Source organism: Xyrauchen texanus, unplaced genomic scaffold (genome assembly GCF_025860055.1).
Source record: "Xyrauchen texanus isolate HMW12.3.18 unplaced genomic scaffold, RBS_HiC_50CHRs HiC_scaffold_144, whole genome shotgun sequence".
NCBI lineage: Eukaryota > Metazoa > Chordata > Actinopteri > Cypriniformes > Catostomidae > Xyrauchen > Xyrauchen texanus.
The window spans coordinates 25,220-47,573 of NW_026265806.1; the positions used below are offsets into that span (position 1 = coordinate 25,220).

General features: G+C 42.5%; 16 non-coding genes across 16 annotated transcripts; all 16 read right to left on the reverse strand.

Moving 5' to 3' along the window:
- Positions 1-1,001: 1,001 nt before the first annotated feature.
- On the reverse strand, positions 1,002-1,074 carry trnaf-gaa (transfer RNA phenylalanine (anticodon GAA)). Its single transcript has one exon. It is a non-coding gene; the product is annotated as a tRNA-Phe (tRNA).
- A 1,361-nt stretch (positions 1,075-2,435) lies between these two features.
- On the reverse strand, positions 2,436-2,508 carry trnaf-gaa (transfer RNA phenylalanine (anticodon GAA)). Its single transcript has one exon. It is a non-coding gene; the product is annotated as a tRNA-Phe (tRNA).
- Positions 2,509-3,442: 934 nt separating this feature from the next.
- Positions 3,443-3,515, reverse strand: trnaf-gaa (transfer RNA phenylalanine (anticodon GAA)). The gene has a single exon. It is a non-coding gene; the product is annotated as a tRNA-Phe (tRNA).
- A 1,347-nt stretch (positions 3,516-4,862) lies between these two features.
- On the reverse strand, positions 4,863-4,935 carry trnaf-gaa (transfer RNA phenylalanine (anticodon GAA)). Its single transcript has one exon. It is a non-coding gene; the product is annotated as a tRNA-Phe (tRNA).
- Positions 4,936-6,280: 1,345 nt separating this feature from the next.
- trnaf-gaa (transfer RNA phenylalanine (anticodon GAA)) lies at positions 6,281-6,353 on the reverse strand. The gene has a single exon. It is a non-coding gene; the product is annotated as a tRNA-Phe (tRNA).
- Positions 6,354-6,708: 355 nt separating this feature from the next.
- trnaf-gaa (transfer RNA phenylalanine (anticodon GAA)) lies at positions 6,709-6,781 on the reverse strand. Its single transcript has one exon. It is a non-coding gene; the product is annotated as a tRNA-Phe (tRNA).
- A 1,773-nt stretch (positions 6,782-8,554) lies between these two features.
- Positions 8,555-8,627, reverse strand: trnaf-gaa (transfer RNA phenylalanine (anticodon GAA)). The gene has a single exon. It is a non-coding gene; the product is annotated as a tRNA-Phe (tRNA).
- Positions 8,628-11,858: 3,231 nt separating this feature from the next.
- trnaf-gaa (transfer RNA phenylalanine (anticodon GAA)) lies at positions 11,859-11,931 on the reverse strand. Its single transcript has one exon. It is a non-coding gene; the product is annotated as a tRNA-Phe (tRNA).
- A 358-nt stretch (positions 11,932-12,289) lies between these two features.
- trnaf-gaa (transfer RNA phenylalanine (anticodon GAA)) lies at positions 12,290-12,362 on the reverse strand. The gene has a single exon. It is a non-coding gene; the product is annotated as a tRNA-Phe (tRNA).
- A 935-nt stretch (positions 12,363-13,297) lies between these two features.
- trnaf-gaa (transfer RNA phenylalanine (anticodon GAA)) lies at positions 13,298-13,370 on the reverse strand. The gene has a single exon. It is a non-coding gene; the product is annotated as a tRNA-Phe (tRNA).
- A 1,363-nt stretch (positions 13,371-14,733) lies between these two features.
- trnaf-gaa (transfer RNA phenylalanine (anticodon GAA)) lies at positions 14,734-14,806 on the reverse strand. Its single transcript has one exon. It is a non-coding gene; the product is annotated as a tRNA-Phe (tRNA).
- A 935-nt stretch (positions 14,807-15,741) lies between these two features.
- trnaf-gaa (transfer RNA phenylalanine (anticodon GAA)) lies at positions 15,742-15,814 on the reverse strand. Its single transcript has one exon. It is a non-coding gene; the product is annotated as a tRNA-Phe (tRNA).
- A 1,352-nt stretch (positions 15,815-17,166) lies between these two features.
- Positions 17,167-17,239, reverse strand: trnaf-gaa (transfer RNA phenylalanine (anticodon GAA)). Its single transcript has one exon. It is a non-coding gene; the product is annotated as a tRNA-Phe (tRNA).
- Positions 17,240-18,767: 1,528 nt separating this feature from the next.
- trnaf-aaa (transfer RNA phenylalanine (anticodon AAA)) lies at positions 18,768-18,840 on the reverse strand. The gene has a single exon. It is a non-coding gene; the product is annotated as a tRNA-Phe (tRNA).
- Positions 18,841-20,381: 1,541 nt separating this feature from the next.
- On the reverse strand, positions 20,382-20,454 carry trnaf-gaa (transfer RNA phenylalanine (anticodon GAA)). The gene has a single exon. It is a non-coding gene; the product is annotated as a tRNA-Phe (tRNA).
- Positions 20,455-21,399: 945 nt separating this feature from the next.
- On the reverse strand, positions 21,400-21,472 carry trnaf-gaa (transfer RNA phenylalanine (anticodon GAA)). The gene has a single exon. It is a non-coding gene; the product is annotated as a tRNA-Phe (tRNA).
- Positions 21,473-22,354: the final 882 nt, after the last annotated feature.

Below are 22,354 nucleotides of genomic sequence, written 5' to 3' on the forward strand. Positions count from 1 at the left end.
TTAGGACTTTTGATGGGAATTTCAACAGACAACCTAACAAGTGGGCACAAAAAGCAAAGGAGCTTCCTCTAAGATGCGAACTACAAGTTCTTCATTCCAAATGCATGGATCCCCTGTGACTAGAGAGTTTAATTGCTCTTTGGAAAGGAGTTGAAACAAAAGCAGTCAAGAGCGATAGCTGCCGAAACCCGGGATTGAACCAGGGACCTTCAGTGTAAAGATCTCCAATCTGAGCTTTTTGGCATCTTCACTTAAAATCTCATGGATTTACACTATGTCACTCTTTTTTACATAAGTGCATGTGGAAGTACTCATGGACCTGGCAGGCAGGGTATTGCAGCATGACCCACCCACGTACAGTATTTTTCTCTCATGCAACCTATGTGAAGGGGAAATAGACAATTCTTCAAAAGTCTTGGGCAAGTATGGAAACAACAATGAAGGTTAAACTGACATTGGAGCTCAATTCACTGGATTTTCATTCCAGACTGATAACCATTACAGCATGGAACTGATATTTGCTCAAAAGCGCAAACCTGGGAGTGGACAGGCAAAATGCTTTTTGGAAATTGGCAAGAGAAAAGTAGTGAAGAGCAATAGCTGCCAAGAACCTGGATTGAACCAGGGACCTTTAGATCTTCAATCTAACACTCTCCCAACTGAGCTATTTCAACATTTAACTTCAGAACCCTTGGATTTACACCATGTCACTCTTTTTTACATAAGTGCATGGGGTAGCAGGGTATTGCAGCATGACCCACCCACGTACAGTATTTTTCTCTCATGCAACCTATGTGAAGGGGGAAATCGACAATTCTTCAAAAGTCTTGGGCAAGTATGGAAACAACAATGAAGGTTACAGTGACATTGGAGCTCAATTCTCTGGATTTTCATTCCATTACAGCATGGAACTGATATTTGCTCAAAATCACAAACCTGGGAGTGGACAGGCAAAATGCTTTTTGGAAATTGGCAAGAGAAAAGTAGTCAAGAGCAATAGCTGCCAAAACCCGGGAACGAACCAGGGACCTTTAGATCTTCAGTCTAGCACTCTCCCAACTGAGCTATTTCAGCATTTCACTACAAAGCGCATGGATTTACACCATGTCACTCTTTTTTACACAAGTGCATGGGGAAGTACTCATGGGCCTGGCGAGCAGGGTATTGCACATGACCCCCCACGTACAGTATTTTTCTCTCATGCAAACTATGTGAATGTGGAAATAGACAATTCTTCAAAAGTCTTGGGCAAGTATGGAAACAACAATGAAAGTTACAGTGACATTGGAGCTCAATTCACTGGATTTACATCCAAGACTGAAAACCATTACAGCATGGAACTGATATTTGCTCAAAAGCGCAAACCTGGGAGTGGACAGGCAAAATGCTTTTTGGAAATTGGTAAGAGAAAGGCACACTTTAGGACTTTTGATGGGAATTTCAACAGACAACCTAACAAGTGGGCACAAAAAGCAAAGGAGCTTCCTCTAAGATGCGAACTACAAGTTCTTCATTCCAAATGCATGGATCCCCTGTGACTAGAGAGTTTAATTGCTCTTTGGAAAGGAGTTGAAACAAAAGCAGTCAAGAGCGATAGCTGCCGAAACCCGGGATTGAACCAGGGACCTTCAGTGTAAAGATCTCCAATCTGAGCTTTTTGGCATCTTCACTTAAAATCTCATGGATTTACACTATGTCACTCTTTTTTACATAAGTGCATGTGGAAGTACTCATGGACCTGGCAGGCAGGGTATTGCAGCATGACCCACCCACGTACAGTATTTTTCTCTCATGCAACCTATGTGAAGGGGAAATAGACAATTCTTCAAAAGTCTTGGGCAAGTATGGAAACAACAATGAAGGTTAAACTGACAATGGAGCTCAATTCACTGGATTTTCATTCCAGACTGATAACCATTACAGCATGGAACTGATATTTGCTCAAAAGCGCAAACCTGGGAGTGGACAGGCAAAATGCTTTTTGAAATTGGCAAGAGAAAAGTAGTGAAGAGCAATAGCTGCCAAGAACCTGGATTGAACCAGGGACCTTTAGATCTTCAATCTAACACTCTCCCAACTGAGCTATTTCAACATTCAACTTCAGAACCCTTGGATTTACACCATGTCACTCTTTTTACATAAGTGCATGGGAAGTACTCATGGGCCTGGGTAGCAGGGTATTGCAGCATGACCCACCCACGTACAGTATTTTTCTCTCATGCAACCTATGTGAAGGGGGAAATCGACAATTCTTGAAAAGTCTTGGGCAAGTATGGAAACAACAATGAAGGTTACAGTGACATTGGAGCTCAATTCTCTGGATTTTCATTCCATTACAGCATGGAACTGATATTTGCTCAAAATCACAAACCTGGGAGTGGACAGGCAAAATGCTTTTTGAAATTGGCAAGAGAAAAGTAGTCAAGAGCAATAGCTGCCAAAACCCGGGAACGAACCAGGGACCTTTAGATCTTCAGTCTAGCACTCTCCCAACTGAGCTATTTCAGCATTTCACTACAGAGGTCATGGATTTACACCATGTCACTCTTTTTTACATAAGTGCATGGGGAAGTACTCATGGGCCTGGCGAGCAGGGTATTGCAGCATGACCCACCCACGTACAGTATTTTTCTCTCATGCAACCTATGTGAAGGGGGAAATAGACAATTCTTCAAAAGTCTTGGGCAAGTATGGAAACAACAATGAAAGTTACAGTGACATTGGAGCTCAATTCACTGGATTTACATTCCAGACTGAAAACCATTACAGCATGGAACTGATATTTGCTCAAAAGCGCAAACCTGGGAGTGGACAGGCAAAATGCTTTTGGAAATTGGTAAGAGAAAGGCACACTTTAGGACTTTTGATGGGAATTTCAACAGACAACCTCACAAGTGGGCACAAAAAGCAAAGGAGCTTCCTCTAAGATGTGAACTACAAGTTCTTCATTCCAAATGCATGGATCCCCTGTGACTAGAGAGTTTAATTGCTCTTTGGAAAGGAGTTGAAACAAAAGCAGTCAAGAGCGATAGCTGCTGAAACCGGGATTGAACCAGGGACCTTCAGTGTAAAGATCTCCAATCTGAGCTTTTTGGCATCTTCACTTAAAATCTCATGGATTTACACTATGTCACTCTTTTTTACATAAGTGCATGTGGAAGTACTCATGGACCTGGCAAGCAGGGTATTGCAGCATGACCCACCCAAGTACAGTATTTTTCTCTCATGCAACCTATGTGAAGGGGAAATCGACAATTCTTCAAAAGTCTTGGGCAAGTATGGAAACAACAATGAAGGTTACACTGACATTGGAGCTCAATTCTCTGGATTTTCATTCCATTACAGCATGGAACTGATATTTGCTCAAAAGCGCAAACCTGGGAGTGGACAGGCAAAATGCTTTTTGGAAATTGGCAAGAGAAAAGTAGTCAAGAGCAACAGCTGCCGAAACCCGGGATCGAACCAGGGACCTTTAGATCTTCAGTCTAACGCTCTCCCAACTGAGCTATTTTGGCATTTCACTACAAAGTGCATGGATTTACACCATGTCACTCTTTTTTACACAGGTGCATGGGGAAGTACTCATGGGCCTGGCGAGCAGGGTATTGCACATGACCCCCCCACGTACAGTATTTTTCTCTCATGCAAACTATGTGAATGTGGAAATAGACAATTCTTCAAAAGTCTTGGGCAAGTATGGAAACAACAATGAAAGTTACAGTGACATTGGAGCTCAATTCACTGGATTTACACCCAAGACTGAAAACCATTACAGCATGGAACTGATATTTGCTCAAAAGCGCAAACCTGGGAGTGGACAGGCAAAATGCTTTTTGAAATTGGTAAGAGAAAGGCACACTTTAGGACTTTTGATGGGAATTTCAACAGACAACCTAACAAGTGGGCACAAAAAGCAAAGGAGCTTCCTCTAAGATGCGAACTACAAGTTCTTCATTCCAAATGCATGGATCCCCTGTGACTAGAGAGTTTAATTGCTCTTTGGAAAGGAGTTGAAACAAAAGCAGTCAAGAGCGATAGCTGCCGAAACCTGGGATTGAACCAGGGACCTTCAGTGTAAAGATCTCCAATCTGAGCTTTTTTGGCATCTTCACTTAAAATCTCATGGATTTACACTATGTCACTCTTTTTTTACATAAGTGCATGTGGAAGTACTCATGGACCTGGCAGGCAGGGTATTGCAGCATGACCCACCCACGTACAGTATTTTTCTCTCATGCAACCTATGTGAAGGGGGAAATAGACAATTCTTCAAAAGTCTTGGGCAAGTATGGAAACAACAATGAAGGTTAAACTGACATTGGAGCTCAATTCACTGGATTTTCATTCCAGACTGATAACCATTACAGCATGGAACTGATATTTGCTCAAAAGCGCAAACCTGGGAGTGGACAGGCAAAATGCTTTTTGAAATTGGCAAGAGAAAAGTAGTGAAGAGCAATAGCTGCCAAGAACCTGGATTGAACCAGGGACCTTTAGATCTTCAATCTAACACTCTCCCAACTGAGCTATTTCAACATTTAACTTCAGAACCCTTGGATTTACACCATGTCACTCTTTTTACATAAGTGCATGGGGTAGCAGGGTATTGCAGCATGACCCACCCACGTACAGTATTTTTCTCTCATGCAACCTATGTGAAGGGGGAAATCGACAATTCTTCAAAAGTCTTGGGCAAGTATGGAAACAACAATGAAGGTTACAGTGACATTGGAGCTCAATTCTCTGGATTTTCATTCCATTACAGCATGGAACTGATATTTGCTCAAAATCACAAACCTGGGAGTGGACAGGCAAAATGCTTTTTGGAAATTGGCAAGAGAAAAGTAGTCAAGAGCAACAGCTGCCGAAACCCGGATCGAACCAGGGACCTTTAGATCTTCAGTCTAACAGCTTTCCCAACTGAGCTATTTCGGCATTTCACTACAAAGCGCATGGATTTACACCATGTCACTCTTTTTACACAAGTGCATGGGGAAGTACTCATGGGCCTGGCGAGCAGGGTATTGCACATGACCCCCCACGTACAGTATTTTTCTCTCATGCAAACTATGTGAATGTGGAAATAGACAATTCTTCAAAAGTCTTGGGCAAGTATGGAAACAACAATGAAAGTTACAGTGACATTGGAGCTCAATTCACTGGATTTACATCCAAGACTGAAAACCATTACAGCATGGAACTGATATTTGCTCAAAAGCGCAAACCTGGGAGTGGACAGGCAAAATGCTTTTTGGAAATTGGTAAGAGAAAGGCACACTTTAGGACTTTTGATGGGAATTTCAACAGACAACCTAACAAGTGGGCACAAAAAGCAAAGGAGCTTCCTCTAAGATGCGAACTACAAGTTCTTCATTCCAAATGCATGGATCCCCTGTGACTAGAGAGTTTAATTGCTCTTTGGAAAGGAGTTGAAACAAAAGCAGTCAAGAGCGATAGCTGCCGAAACCCGGGATTGAACCAGGGACCTTCAGTGTAAAGATCTCCAATCTGAGCTTTTTGGCATCTTCACTTAAAATCTCATGGATTTACACTATGTCACTCTTTTTTACATAAGTGCATGTGGAAGTACTCATGGACCTGGCAGGCAGGGTATTGCAGCATGACCCACCCACGTACAGTATTTTTCTCTCATGCAACCTATGTGAAGGGGAAATAGACAATTCTTCAAAAGTCTTGGGCAAGTATGGAAACAACAATGAAGGTTAAACTGACATTGGAGCTCAATTCACTGGATTTTCATTCCAGACTGATAACCATTACAGCATGGAACTGATATTTGCTCAAAAGCGCAAACCTGGGAGTGGACAGGCAAAATGCTTTTTGGAAATTGGCAAGAGAAAAGTAGTGAAGAGCAATAGCTGCCAAGAACCTGGATTGAACCAGGGACCTTTAGATCTTCAATCTAACACTCTCCCAACTGAGCTATTTCAACATTTAACTTCAGAACCCTTGGATTTACACCATGTTACTCTTTTTTACATAAGTGCATGGGGTAGCAGGGTATTGCAGCATGACCCACCCACGTACAGTATTTTTCTCTCATGCAACCTATGTGAAGGGGGAAATCGACAATTCTTCAAAAGTCTTGGGCAAGTATGGAAACAACAATGAAGGTTACAGTGACATTGGAGCTCAATTCTCTGGATTTTCATTCCATTACAGCATGGAACTGATATTTGCTCAAAATCACAAACCTGGGAGTGGACAGGCAAAATGCTTTTTGGAAATTGGCAAGAGAAAAGTAGTCAAGAGCAATAGCTGCCAAAACCCGGAAACGAACCAGGGACCTTTAGATCTTCAGTCTAGCACTCTCCCAACTGAGCTATTTCAGCATTTCACTACAGAGGTCATGGATTTACACCATGTCACTCTTTTTACATAAGTGCATGGGGAAGTACTCATGGGCCTGGCGAGCAGGGTATTGCAGCATGACCCACCCACGTACAGTATTTTTCTCTCATGCAACCTATGTGAAGGGGGAAATCGACAATTCTTCAAAAGTCTTGGGCAAGTATGGAAACAACAATGAAAGTTACAGTGACATTGGAGCTCAATTCACTGGATTTACATTCAGACTGAAACAATTACAGCATGGAACTGATATTTGCTCAAAAGCGCAAACCTGGGAGTGGACAGGCAAAATGCTTTTTGGAAATTGGTAAGAGAAAAGTAGTCAAGAGCAACAGCTGCCGAAACCCGGGATCGAACCAGGGACCTTTAGATCTTCAGTCTAACGCTCTCCCAACTGAGCTATTTCAGCATTTCACTACAAAGCGCATGGATTTACACCATGTCACTCTTTTTTACACAAGTGCATGGGGAAGTACTCATGGGCCTGGCGAGCAGGGTATTGCACATGACCCCCCCACGTACAGTATTTTTCTCTCATGCAAACTATGTGAATGTGGAAATAGACAATTCTTCAAAAGTCTTGGGCAAGTATGGAAACAACAATGAAAGTTACAGTGACATTGGAGCTCAATTCACTGGATTTACATCCAAGACTGAAAACCATTACAGCATGGAACTGATATTTGCTCAAAAGCGCAAACCTGGGAGTGGACAGGCAAAATGCTTTTGGAAATTGGTAAGAGAAAGGCACACTTTAGGACTTTTGATGGGAATTTCAACAGACAACCTAACAAGTGGGCACAAAAAGCAAAGGAGCTTCCTCTAAGATGCGAACTACAAGTTCTTCATTCCAAATGCATGGATCCCCTGTGACTAGAGAGTTTAATTGCTCTTTGGAAAGGAGTTGAAACAAAAGCAGTCAAGAGCGATAGCTGCTGAAACCTGGGATCGAACCAGGGACCTTCAGTGTAAAGATCTCCAATCTGAGCTTTTTTGGCATCTTCACTTAAAATCTCATGGATTTACACTATGTCACTCTTTTTTTACATAAGTGCATGTGGAAGTACTCATGGACCTGGCAAGCAGGGTATTGCAGCATGACCCACCCAAGTACAGTATTTTTCTCTCATGCAACCTATGTGAAGGGGGAAATCGACAATTCTTCAAAAGTCTTGGGCAAGTATGGAAACAACAATGAAGGTTACACTGACATTGGAGCTCAATTCTCTGGATTTTCATTCCATTACAGCATGGAACTGATATTTGCTCAAAAGCGCAAACCTGGGAGTGGACAGGCAAAATGCTTTTTGGAAATTGGCAAGAGAAAAGTAGTCAAGAGCAACAGCTGCCGAAACCCTGGATCGAACCAGGGACCTTTAGATCTTCAGTCTGACCCTCTCCCAACTGAGATATTTCGGCAGTCCATCTCAAAGCTCATGGATTTACACCATGTCACTCTTTTTTACATAATTGCATGGGGAAGTACTCATGGGCCTGGCGAGCAGGGTATTGCAGCATGACCCACCCACGTACAGTATTTTTCTCTCATGCAACCTATGTGAAGGGGGAAATCGACAATTCTTCAAAAGTCTTGGGCAAGTATGGAAACAACAATGAAGGTTACACTGACATTGGAGCTCAATTCTCTGGATTTTCATTCCATTACAGCATGGAACTGATAGTTGCTCAAAAGCGCAAACCTGGGAGTGGACAGGCAAAATGCTATTTGGAAATTGGCAAGAGAAAAGTAGTGAAGAGCAACAGCTGCCAAGACCCAGGATTGAACCAGGAACCTTTTGATCTTCAGTCTAACACTCTCCCAACTGAGCTATTTCAGCATTTAACTTCTGAAACTTGGATTTACACCATGTCACTCTTTTTTACATAAGTGCATGGGAAGTACTCATGGGCCTGGGTAGCAGGGTATTGCAGCATGACCCACCCACGTACAGTATTTTTCTCTCATGCAACCTATGTGAAGGGGGAAATCGACAATTCTTCAAAAGTCTTGGGCAAGTATGGAAACAACAATGAAGGTTACACTGACATTGGAGCTCAATTCTCTGGATTTTCATTCCATTACAGCATGGAACTGATATTTGCTCAAAAGCACAAACCTGGGAGTGGACAGGCAAAATGCTTTTTGGAAATTGGCAAGAGAAAAGTAGTCAAGAGCAATAGCTGCCAAAACCCGGGAACGAACCAGGGACCTTTAGATCTTCAGTCTAGCACTCTCCCAACTGAGCTATTTCAGCATTTCACTACAGAGGTCATGGATTTACACCATGTCACTCTTTTTACATAAGTGCATGGGGAAGTACTCATGGGCCTGGCGAGCAGGGTATTGCAGCATGACCCACCCACGTACAGTATTTTTCTCTCATGCAACCTATGTGAAGGGGAAATCGACAATTCTTCAAAAGTCTTGGGCAAGTATGGAAACAACAATGAAGGTTAAACTGACATTGGAGCTCAATTCACTGGATTTTCATTCCAGACTGATAACCATTACAGCATGGAACTGATATTTGCTCAAAAGCGCAAACCTGGGAGTGGACAGGCAAAATGCTTTTGGAAATTGGCAAGAGAAAAGTAGTCAAGAGCAATAGTTGCCAAAACACGGAATCGAACCAGTGACCTTTAGATCTTCTGTCTAACACTCTCCCAACTGAGCTATTTCGGCATTTCACTACATAGCTCATGGATTTACACCATGTCACTCTATTTTACAGAAGTGCATGGGGAAGTACTCATGGGCCTGGCGAGCAGGGTATTGCACATGACCCCCCCACGTACAGTATTTTTCTCTCATGCAAACTATGTGAATGTGGAAATAGACAATTCTTCAAAAGTCTTGGGCAAGTATGGAAACAACAATGAAAGTTACAGTGACATTGGAGCTCAATTCACTGGATTTACATCCAAGACTGAAAACCATTACAGCATGGAACTGATATTTGCTCAAAAGCTCAAACCTGGGAGTGGACAGGCAAAATGCTTTTTGGAAATTGGTAAGAGAAAGGCACACTTTAGGACTTTTGATGGGAATTTCAACAGACAACCTCACAAGTGGGCACAAAAAGGAAAGGAGCTTCCTCTTAGATGTGAACTACAAGTTCTTCATTCCAAATGCATAGATCCCCTGTGACTAGAGAGCTTAATTGCTCTTTGGAAAGGAGTTGAAACAATAGCAGTAAAGAGCGATAGCTGCTGAAACTCAGGATTGTACCAGGGACTTTTGGACCTGCAGTCTAATGCTTTCCCAAATAAGCTATTTCGGCATTTTCCTTAAAATCTCATGGATTTACACCATGTTCCTCTTTTTTACATAAGTGCATGGGGAAGTACTCATGGGCCTGGCGAGCAGGGTATTGCAGCATGACCCACCCACGTACAGTATTTTTCTCTCATGCAACCTATGTGAAGGGGGAAATCGACAATTCTTCAAAAGTCTTGGGCAAGTATGGAAACAACAATGAAGGTTACACTAACATTGGAGCTCAATTCACTGGATTTTCATTCCAGACTGATAACCATTACAGCATGGAACTGATATTTGCTCAAAAGCGCAAACCTGGGAGTGGACAGGCAAAATGCTTTTTGGAAATTGGCAAGAGAAAAGTAGTCAAGAGCTGCTGAAACCCAGGATCAAACCAGGGACCTTTAGATCTTCAGTCTGACCCTCTCCCAACTGAGATATTTCGGCAGTCCATCTCAAAGCTCATGGATTTACACCATGTCACTCTTTTTTACATAATTGCATGGGGAAGTACTCATGGGCTTGGCGAGCAGGGTATTGCAGCATGACCCACCCACGTACAGTATTTTTCTCTCATGCAACCTATGTGAAGGGGGAAATCGACAATTCTTCAAAAGTCTTGGGCAAGTATGGAAACAACAATGAAGGTTACACTGACATTGGAGCTCAATTCTCTGGATTTTCATTCCATTACAGCATGGAACTGATAGTTGCTCAAAAGCGCAAACCTGGGAGTGGACAGGCAAACTGCTTTTTGGAAATTGGCAAGAGAAAAGTAGTCAAGAGCAATAGCTGCCAAGACCCTGGATTGAACCGGGGACCTTTAGATCTTCAGTCTAACACTCTCCCAACTGAGCTATTTCAGCATTTAACTTCAAAACCCTTGGATTTACACCATGTCACTCTTTTTTACATAAGTGCATGGGAAGTACTCATGGGCCTGGGTAGCAGGGTATTGCAGCATGACCCACCCACGTACAGTATTTTTCTCTCATGCAACCTATGTGAAGGGGGAAATAGACAATTCTTCAAAAGTCTTGGGCAAGTATGGAAACAACAATGAAGGTTACAGTGACATTGGAGCTCAATTCTCTGGATTTTCATTCCATTGCAGCATGGAACTGATATTTGCTCAAAAGCGCAAACCTGGGAGTGGACAGGCAAAATGCTTTTTGAAATTGGCAAGAGAAAAGTAGTGAAGAGCAATAGCTGCCAAGAACCTGGATTGAACCAGGGACCTTTAGATCTTCAGTCTAACACTCTCCCAACTGAGCTATTTCAACATTTAACTTCAGAACCCTTGGATTTACACCATGTCACTCTTTTTTACATAAGTGCATGGGAAGTACTCATCGGCCTGGGTAGCAGGGTATTGCAGCATGACCCACCCACGTACAGTATTTTTCTCTCATGCAACCTATGTGAAGTGGAAATCGACAATTCTTCAAAAGTCTTGGGCAAGTATGGAAACAACAATGAAAGTTACAGTGACATTGGAGCTCAATTCACTGGATTTCATCAGACTGAAACCATTACAGCATGGAACTGATATTTGCTCAAAAGCTCAAACCTGGGAGTGGACAGGCAAAATGCTTTTGGAAATTGGTAAGAGAAAGGCACACTTTAGGACTTTTGATGGGAATTTCAACAGACAACCTAACAAGTGGGCACAAAAAGCAAAGGAGCTTCCTCTAAGATGCGAACTACAAGTTCTTCATTCCAAATGCATGGATCCCCTGTGACTAGAGAGTTTAATTGCTCTTTGGAAAGGAGTTGAAACAAAAGCAGTCAAGAGCTGATAGCTGCCGAAACCCGGATTGAACCAGGGACCTTCAGTGTAAAGATCTCCAATCTGAGCTTTTTTGGCATCTTCACTTAAAATCTCATGGATTTACACTATGTCACTCTTTTTTTACATAAGTGCATGTGGAAGTACTCATGGACCTGGCAGGCAGGGTATTGCAGCATGACCCACCCACGTACAGTATTTTTCTCTCATGCAACCTATGTGAAGGGGGAAATCGACAATTCTTCAAAAGTCTTGGGCAAGTATGGAAACAACAATGAAGGTTACAGTGACATTGGAGCTCAATTCTCTGGATTTTCATTCCAGACTGATAACCATTACAGCATGGAACTGATATTTGCTCAAAAGCGCAAACCTGGGAGTGGACAGGCAAAATGCTTTTTGGAAATTGGCAAGAGAAAAGTAGTCAAGAGCAATAGCTGCCAAAACCCGGAAACGAACCAGGGACCTTTAGATCTTCAGTCTAGCACTCTCCCAACTGAGCTATTTCAGCATTTCACTACAGAGGTCATGGATTTACACCATGTCACTCTTTTTTACATAAGTGCATGGGGAAGTACTCATGGGCCTGGCGAGCAGGGTATTGCAGCATGACCCACCCACGTACAGTATTTTTCTCTCATGCAACCTATGTGAAGGGGGAAATCGACAATTCTTCAAAAGTCTTGGGCAAGTATGGAAACAACAATGAAAGTTACAGTGACATTGGAGCTCAATTCACTGGATTTACATTCCAGACTGAAAACAATTACAGCATGGAACTGATATTTGCTCAAAAGCGCAAACCTGGGAGTGGACAGGCAAAATGCTTTTTGGAAATTGGTAAGAGAAAAGTAGTCAAGAGCAACAGCTGCCGAAACCCGGGATCGAACCAGGGACCTTTAGATCTTCAGTCTAACGCTCTCCCAACTGAGCTATTTCAGCATTTCACTACATAGCTCATGGATTTACACCATGTCACTCTTTTTTACACAAGTGCATGGGGAAGTACTCATGGGCCTGGCGAGCAGGGTATTGCACATGACCCCCCCACGTACAGTATTTTTCTCTCATGCAAACTATGTGAATGTGGAAATAGACAATTCTTCAAAAGTCTTGGGCAAGTATGGAAACAACAATGAAAGTTACAGTGACATTGGAGCTCAATTCACTGGATTTACATCCAAGACTGAAAACCATTACAGCATGGAACTGATATTTGCTCAAAAGCGCAAACCTGGGAGTGGACAGGCAAAATGCTTTTTGAAATTGGTAAGAGAAAGGCACACTTTAGGACTTTTGATGGGAATTTCAACAGACAACCTAACAAGTGGGCACAAAAAGCAAAGGAGCTTCCTCTAAGATGCGAACTACAAGTTCTTCATTCCAAATGCATGGATCCCCTGTGACTAGAGAGTTTAATTGCTCTTTGGAAAGGAGTTGAAACAAAAGCAGTCAAGAGCTGATAGCTGCTGAAACCCGGGATCGAACCAGGGACCTTCAGTGTAAAAATCTCCAATCTGAGCTTTTTGGCATCTTCACTTAAAATCTCATGGATTTACACTATGTCACTCTTTTTTACATAAGTGCATGTGGAAGTACTCATGGACCTGGCAAGCAGGGTATTGCAGCATGACCCACCCAAGTACAGTATTTTTCTCTCATGCAACCTATGTGAAGGGGGAAATCGACAATTCTTCAAAAGTCTTGGGCAAGTATGGAAACAACAATGAAGGTTACACTGACATTGGAGCTCAATTCTCTGGATTTTCATTCCATTACAGCATGGAACTGATATTTGCTCAAAAGCGCAAACCTGGGAGTGGACAGGCAAAATGCTTTTGGAAATTGGCAAGAGAAAAGTAGTCAAGAGCAACAGCTGCCGAAACCCTGGATCGAACTAGGGACCTTTAGATCTTCAGTCTAACGCTCTCCCAACTGAGCTATTTCGGCATTTCACTACAAAGCGCATGGATTTACACCATGTCACTCTTTTTTACACAAGTGCATGGGGAAGTACTCATGGGCCTGGCGAGCAGGGTATTGCACATGACCCCCCCACGTACAGTATTTTTCTCTCATGCAAACTATGTGAATGTGGAAATAGACAATTCTTCAAAAGTCTTGGGCAAGTATGGAAACAACAATGAAAGTTACAGTGACATTGGAGCTCAATTCACTGGATTTACATCCAAGACTGAAAACCATTACAGCATGGAACTGATATTTGCTCAAAAGCGCAAACCTGGGAGTGGACAGGCAAAATGCTTTTGGAAATTGGTAAGAGAAAGGCACACTTTAGGACTTTTGATGGGAATTTCAACAGACAACCTAACAAGTGGGCACAAAAAGCAAAGGAGCTTCCTCTAAGATGCGAACTACAAGTTCTTCATTCCAAATGCATGGATCCCCTGTGACTAGAGAGTTTAATTGCTCTTTGGAAAGGAGTTGAAACAAAAGCAGTCAAGAGCGATAGCTGCCGAAACCCGGATTGAACCAGGGACCTTCAGTGTAAAGATCTCCAATCTGAGCTTTTTGGCATCTTCACTTAAAATCTCATGGATTTACACTATGTCACTCTTTTTTACATAAGTGCATGTGGAAGTACTCATGGACCTGGCAGGCAGGGTATTGCAGCATGACCCACCCACGTACAGTATTTTTCTCTCATGCAACCTATGTGAAGGGGAAATAGACAATTCTTCAAAAGTCTTGGGCAAGTATGGAAACAACAATGAAGGTTAAACTGACATTGGAGCTCAATTCACTGGATTTTCATTCCAGACTGATAACCATTACAGCATGGAACTGATATTTGCTCAAAAGCGCAAACCTGGGAGTGGACAGGCAAAATGCTTTTTGGAAATTGGCAAGAGAAAAGTAGTGAAGAGCAATAGCTGCCAAGAACCTGGATTGAACCAGGGACCTTTAGATCTTCAATCTAACACTCTCCCAACTGAGCTATTTCAACATTTCACTTCAGAACCCTTGGATTTACACCATGTCACTCTTTTTTACATAAGTGCATGGGAAGTACTCATGGGCCTGGGTAGCAGGGTATTGCAGCATGACACACCCACGTACAGTATTTTTCTCTCATGCAACCTATGTGAAGGGGGAAATCGACAATTCTTCAAAAGTCTTGGGCAAGTATGGAAACAACAATGAAGGTTACAGTGACATTGGAGCTCAATTCTCTGGATTTTCATTCCATTACAGCATGGAACTGGTATTTGCTCAAAATCACAAACCTGGGAGTGGACAGGCAAAATGCTTTTTGGAAATTGGCAAGAGAAAAGTAGTCAAGAGCAATAGCTGCCAAAACCCGGGAACGAACCAGGGACCTTTAGATCTTCAGTCTAGCACTCTCCCAACTGAGCTATTTCAGCATTTCACTACAGAGGTCATGGATTTACACCATGTCACTCTTTTTACATAAGTGCATGGGGAAGTACTCATGGGCCTGGCGAGCAGGGTATTGCAGCATGACCCACCCACGTACAGTATTTTTCTCTCATGCAACCTATGTGAAGGGGAAATCGACAATTCTTCAAAAGTCTTGGGCAAGTATGGAAACAACAATGAAAGTTACAGTGACATTGGAGCTCAATTCACTGGATTTACATTCCAGACTGAAAACCATTACAGCATGGAACTGATATTTGCTCAAAAGCGCAAACCTGGGAGTGGACAGGCAAAATGCTTTTTGGAAATTGGTAAGAGAAAGGCACACTTTAGGACTTTTGATGGGAATTTCAACAGACAACCTCACAAGTGGGCACAAAAAGCAAAGGAGCTTCCTCTAAGATGTGAACTACAAGTTCTTCATTCCAAATGCATGGATCCCCTGTGACTAGAGAGTTTAATTGCTCTTTGGAAAGGAGTTGAAACAAAAGCAGTCAAGAGCGATAGCTGCTGAAACCCGGGATCGAACCAGGAACCTTCAGTGTAAAGATCTCCAATCTGAGCTTTTTGGCATCTTCACTTAAAATCTCATGGATTTACACTATGTCACTCTTTTTTACATAAGTGCATGTGGAAGTACTCATGGACCTGGCAAGCAGGGTATTGCAGCATGACCCACCCAAGTACAGTATTTTTCTCTCATGCAACCTATGTGAAGGGGGAAATCGACAATTCTTCAAAAGTCTTGGGCAAGTATGGAAACAACAATGAAGGTTACACTGACATTGGAGCTCAATTCTCTGGATTTTCATTCCATTACAGCATGGAACTGATATTTGCTCAAAAGCGCAAACCTGGGAGTGGACAGGCAAAATGCTTTTTGGAAATTGGCAAGAGAAAAGTAGTCAAGAGCAACAGCTGCCGAAACCCGGGATAGAACCAGGGACCTTTAGATCTTCAGTCTAACGCTCTCCCAACTGAGCTATTTCGGCATTTCACTACGAAACGCATGGATTTACACCATGTCACTCTTTTTTACACAAGTGCATGGGGAAGTACTCATGGGCCTGGCGAGCAGGGTATTGCACATGACCCCCCCACGTACAGTATTTTTCTCTCATGCAAACTATGTGAATGTGGAAATAGACAATTCTTCAAAAGTCTTGGGCAAGTATGGAAACAACAATGAAAGTTACAGTGACATTGGAGCTCAATTCACTGGATTTACATCCAAGACTGAAAACCATTACAGCATGGAACTGATATTTGCTCAAAAGCGCAAACCTGGGAGTGGACAGGCAAAATGCTTTTGGAAATTGGTAAGAGAAAGGCACACTTTAGGACTTTTGATGGGAATTTCAACAGACAACCTAACAAGTGGGCACAAAAAGCAAAGGAGCTTCCTCTAAGATGCGAACTACAAGTTCTTCATTCCAAATGCATGGATCCCCTGTGACTAGAGAGTTTAATTGCTCTTTGGAAAGGAGTTGAAACAAAAGCAGTCAAGAGCGATAGCTGCTGAAACCCGGATCGAACCAGGGACCTTCAGTGTAAAGATCTCCAATCTGAGCTTTTTGGCATCTTCACTTAAAATCTCATGGATTTACACTATGTCACTCTTTTTTACATAAGTGCATGTGGAAGTACTCATGGACCTGGCAAGCAGGGTATTGCAGCATGACCCACCCAAGTACAGTATTTTTCTCTCATGCAACCTATGTGAAGGGGGAAATCGACAATTCTTCAAAAGTCTTGGGCAAGTATGGAAACAACAATGAAGGTTACACTGACATTGGAGCTCAATTCTCTGGATTTTCATTCCATTATAGCATGGAACTGATATTTGCTCAAAAGCGCAAACCTGGGAGTGGACAGGCAAAATGCTTTTTGGAAATTGGCAAGAGAAAAGTAGTGAAGAGCAATAGCTGCCAAGAACCTGGATTGAACCAGGGACCTTTAGATCTTCAATCTAACACTCTCCCAACTGAGCTATTTCAACATTTCACTTCAGAACCCTTGGATTTACACCATGTCACTCTTTTTTACATAAGTGCATGGGAAGTACTCATGGGCCTGGGTAGCAGGGTATTGCAGCATGACACACCCACGTACAGTATTTTTCTCTCATGCAACCTATGTGAAGGGGGAAATCGACAATTCTTCAAAAGTCTTGGGCAAGTATGGAAACAACAATGAAGGTTACAGTGACATTGGAGCTCAATTCTCTGGATTTTCATTCCATTACAGCATGGAACTGATATTTGCTCAAAATCACAAACCTGGGAGTGGACAGGCAAAATGCTTTTTGGAAATTGGCAAGAGAAAAGTAGTCAAGAGCAATAGCTGCCAAAACCCGGGAACGAACCAGGGACCTTTAGATCTTCAGTCTAGCACTCTCCCAACTGAGCTATTTCAGCATTTCACTACAGAGGTCATGGATTTACACCATGTCACTCTTTTTTATATAAGTGCATGGGGAAGTACTCATGGGCCTGGCGAGCAGGGTATTGCAGCATGACCCACCCAAGTACAGTATTTTTCTCTCATGCAACCTATGTGAAGGGGGAAATCGACAATTCTTCAAAAGTCTTGGGCAAGTATGGAAACAACAATGAAAGTTACAGTGACATTGGAGCTCAATTCACTGGATTTACATTCCAGACTGAAAACCATTACAGCATGGAACTGATATTTGCTCAAAAGCGCAAACCTGGGAGTGGACAGGCAAAATGCTTTTTGGAAATTGGTAAGAGAAAGGCACACTTTAGGACTTTTGATGGGAATTTCAACAGACAACCTCACAAGTGGGCACAAAAAGCAAAGGAGCTTCCTCTAAGATGTGAACTACAAGTTCTTCATTCCAAATGCATGGATCCCCTGTGACTAGAGAGTTTAATTGCTCTTTGGAAAGGAGTTGAAACAAAAGCAGTCAAGAGCGATAGCTGCTGAAACCCGGGATCGAACCAGGAACCTTCAGTGTAAAGATCTCCAATCTGAGCTTTTTGGCATCTTCACTTAAAATCTCATGGATTTACACTATGTCACTCTTTTTTTACATAAGTGCATGTGGAAGTACTCATGGACCTGGCAAGCAGGGTATTGCAGCATAACCCACCCAAGTACAGTATTTTTCTCTCATGCAACCTATGTGAAGGGGGAAATCGACAATTCTTCAAAAGTCTTGGGCAAGTATGGAAACAACAATGAAGGTTACACTGACATTGGAGCTCAATTCTCTGGATTTTCATTCCATTACAGCATGGAACTGATATTTGCTCAAAAGCGCAAACCTGGGAGTGGACAGGCAAAATGCTTTTTGGAAATTGGTAAGAGAAAGGCACACTTTAGGACTTTTGATGGGAATTTCAACAGACAACCTCACAAGTGGGCACAAAAAGCAAAGGAGCTTCCTCTAAGATGTGAACTACAAGTTCTTCATTCCAAATGCATGGATCCCCTGTGACTAGAGAGTTTAATTGCTCTTTGGAAAGGAGTTGAAACAAAAGCAGTCAAGAGCGATAGCTGCCGAAACCCGGGATAGAAGCAGGGACCTTCAGTGTAAAGATCTCCAATCTGAGCTTTTTGGCATCTTCACTTAAAATCTCATGGATTTACACTATGTCACTCTTTTTTACATAAGTGCATGGGGAAGTACTCATGGACCTGGCGAGCAGGGTATTGCAGCATGACCCACCCACGTACAGTATTTTTCTCTCATGCAACCTATGTGAAGGGGAAATCGACAATTCTTCAAAAGTCTTGGGCAAGTATGGAAACAACAATGAAGGTTACACTGACATTGGAGCTCAATTCACTGGATTTTCATTCCAGACTGATAACCATTACAGCATGGAACTGATATTTGCTCAAAAGCGCAAACCTGGGAGTGGACAGGCAAAATGCTTTTTGGAAATTGGCAAGAGAAATGTAGTCAAGAGCAATAGCTGCCGAAACCCCGGATCGAACCAGGGACCTTTAGATCTTTAGTCTAACGCTCTCCCATCTGAGCTATTTTGGCATTTCACTACAGAGCTCCTGGATTTACACCATGTCACTCTTTTTACAGAAGTTCATGGGGAAGTACTCATGGGCCTGGCGAGCAGGGTATTGCACATGACCCCCCCACGTACAGTATTTTTCTCTCATGCAAACTATGTGAATGTGGAAATAGACAATTCTTCAAAAGTCTTGGGCAAGTATGGAAACAACAATGAAAGTTACAGTGACATTGGAGCTCAATTCACTGGATTTACATCCAAGACTGAAAACCATTACAGCATGGAACTGATATTTGCTCAAAAGCGCAAACCTGGGAGTGGACAGGCAAAATGCTTTTTGGAAATTGGTAAGAGAAAGGCACACTTTAGGACTTTTGATGGGAATTTCAACAGACAACCTCACAAGTGGGCTCAAAAAGCAAAGGAGCTTCCTCTAAGATGTGAACTACAAGTTCTTCATTCCGAATGCATGGATCCCCTGTGACTAGAGAGTTTAATTGCTCTTTGGAAAGGAGTTGAAACAAAAGCAGTCAAGAGCGATAGCTGCCGAAACCCGGGATAGAAGCAGGGACCTTCAGTGTAAAGATCTCCAATCTGAGCTTTTTTGGCATCTTCACTTAAAATCTCATGGATTTACACTATGTCACTCTTTTTTTACATAAGTGCATGGGGAAGTACTCATGGACCTGGCGAGCAGGGTATTGCAGCATGACCCACCCACGTACAGTATTTTTCTCTCATGCAACCTATGTGAAGGGGGAAATCGACAATTCTTCAAAAGTCTTGGGCAAGTATGGAAACAACAATGAAGGTTACACTGACATTGGAGCTCAATTCACTGGATTTACATCCAAGACTGAAAACCATTACAGCATGGAACTGATATTTGCTCAAAAGCACAAACCTGGGAGTGGACAGGCAAAATGCTTTTTGGAAATTGGTAAGAGAAAGGCACACTTTAGGACTTTTGATGGGAATTTCAACAGACAACCTCACAAGTGGGCACAAAAAGCAAAGGAGCTTCCTCTAAGATGTGAACTACAAGTTCTTCATTCCAAATGCATGGATCCCCTGTGACTAGAGAGTTTAATTGCTCTTTGGAAAGGAGTTGAAACAAAAGCAGTCAAGAGCGATAGCTGCCGAAACCCGGGATAGAAGCAGGGACCTTCAGTGTAAAGATCTCCAATCTGAGCTTTTTTGGCATCTTCACTTAAAATCTCATGGATTTACACCATGTTCCTCTTTTTTACATAAGTGCATGGGGAAGTACTCATGGACCTGGCGAGCAGGGTATTGCAGCATGACCCACCCACGTACAGTATTTTTCTCTCATGCAACCTATGTGAAGGGGGAAATCGACAATTCTTCAAAAGTCTTGGGCAAGTATGGAAACAACAATGAAGGTTACACTGACATTGGAGCTCAATTCACTGGATTTTCATTCCAGACTGATAACCATTACAGCATGGAACTGATATTTGCTCAAACGCACAAACCTGGGAGTGGACAGACAAAATGCTTTTTGGAAATTGGCAAGAGAAAAGTAGTCAAGAGCAATAGCTGCCGAAACCCGGGATCAAACCAGGGACCTTCAGATCTTCAGTCTAACACTCTCCCAACTGAGCTATTTCAGCATTTCACTACAGAACTCATGGATTTACACCATTTCACTCTTTTTTACATAAGTGCATGGGGAAGTGCTCATGGGCCTGGCGAGCAGGGTATTGCACATGACCCCCCCACGTACAGTATTTTTCTCTCATGCAAACTATGTGAATGTGGAAATAGACAATTCTTCAAAAGTCTTGGGCAAGTATGGAAACAACAATGAAAGTTACAGTGACATTGGAGCTCAATTCACTGGATTTACATCCAAGACTGAAAACCATTACAGCATGGAACTGATATTTGCACAAAAGCGCAAACCTGGGAGTGGACAGGCAAAATGCTTTTGGAAATTGGTAAGAGAAAGGCACACTTTAGGACTTTTGATGGGAATTTCAACAGACAACCTCACAAGTGGGCACAAAAAGCAAAGGAGCTTCCTCTAAGATGTGAACTACAAGTTCTTCATTCCAAATGCATGGATCCCCTGTGACTAGAGAGTTTAATTGCTCTTTGGAAAGGAGTTGAAACAAAAGCAGTCAAGAGCGATAGCTGCCGAAACCCGAGATCGAACCAGGGACCTTCAGTGTAAAGATCTCCAATCTGAGCTTTTTGGCATCTTCACTTAAAATCTCATGGATTTACACTATGTCACTCTTTTTTACATAAGTGCATGTGGAAGTACTCATGGACCTGGCAAGCAGGGTATTGCAGCATGACCCACCCACGTACAGTATTTTTCTCTCATGCCACCTATGTGAAGGGGAAATAGACAATTCTTCAAAAGTCTTGGGCAAGTATGGAAACAACAATGAAGGTTAAACTGACATTGGAGCTCAATTCACTGGATTTTCATTCCAGACTGATAACCATTACAGCATGGAACTGATAGTTGCTCAAAAGCGCAAACCTGGGAGTGGACAGGCAAAATGCTTTTTGAAATTGGCAAGAGAAAAGTTGTCAAGAGCAATAGCTGCTGAAACCCGGGATCGAACCAGAGACCTTCAGATCTTCAGTCTAACGCTCTCCCAACTGAGCTATTTCAGCATTTCACTACATAGCTCATGGATTTACACCATGTCACTCTTTTTACACAAGTGCATGGGGAAGTACTCATGGGCCTGGCGAGCAGGGTATTGCACATGACCCCCACGTACAGTATTTTTCTCTCATGCAAACTATGTGAATGTGGAAATAGACAATTCTTCAAAAGTCTTGGGCAAGTATGGAAACAACAATGAAAGTTACAGTGACATTGGAGCTCAATTCACTGGATTTACATCCAAGACTGAAAACCATTACAGCATGGAACTGATATTTGCTCAAAAGCGCAAACCTGGGAGTGGACAGGCAAAATGCTTTTGGAAATTGGTAAGAGAAAGGCACACTTTAGGACTTTTGATGGGAATTTCAACAGACAACCTAACAAGTGGGCACAAAAAGCAAAGGAGCTTCCTCTAAGATGCGAACTACAAGTTCTTCATTCCAAATGCATGGATCCCCTGTGACTAGAGAGTTTAATTGCTCTTTGGAAAGGAGTTGAAACAAAAGCAGTCAAGAGCGATAGCTGCCAAAACCCGGGATTGAACCAGGGACCTTCAGTGTAAAGATCTCCAATCTGAGCTTTTTTGGCATCTTCACTTAAAATCTCATGGATTTACACTATGTCACTCTTTTTTTACATAAGTGAATGTGGAAGTACTCATGGACCTGGCAGGCAGGGTATTGCAGCATGACCCACCCACGTACAGTATTTTTCTCTCATGCAACCTATGTGAAGGGGGAAATCGACAATTCTTCAAAAGTCTTGGGCAAGTATGGAAACAACAATGAAGGTTACACTGACATTGGAGCTCAATTCTCTGGATTTTCATTCCATTACAGCATGGAACTGATAGTTGCTCAAAAGCGCAAACCTGGGAGTGGACA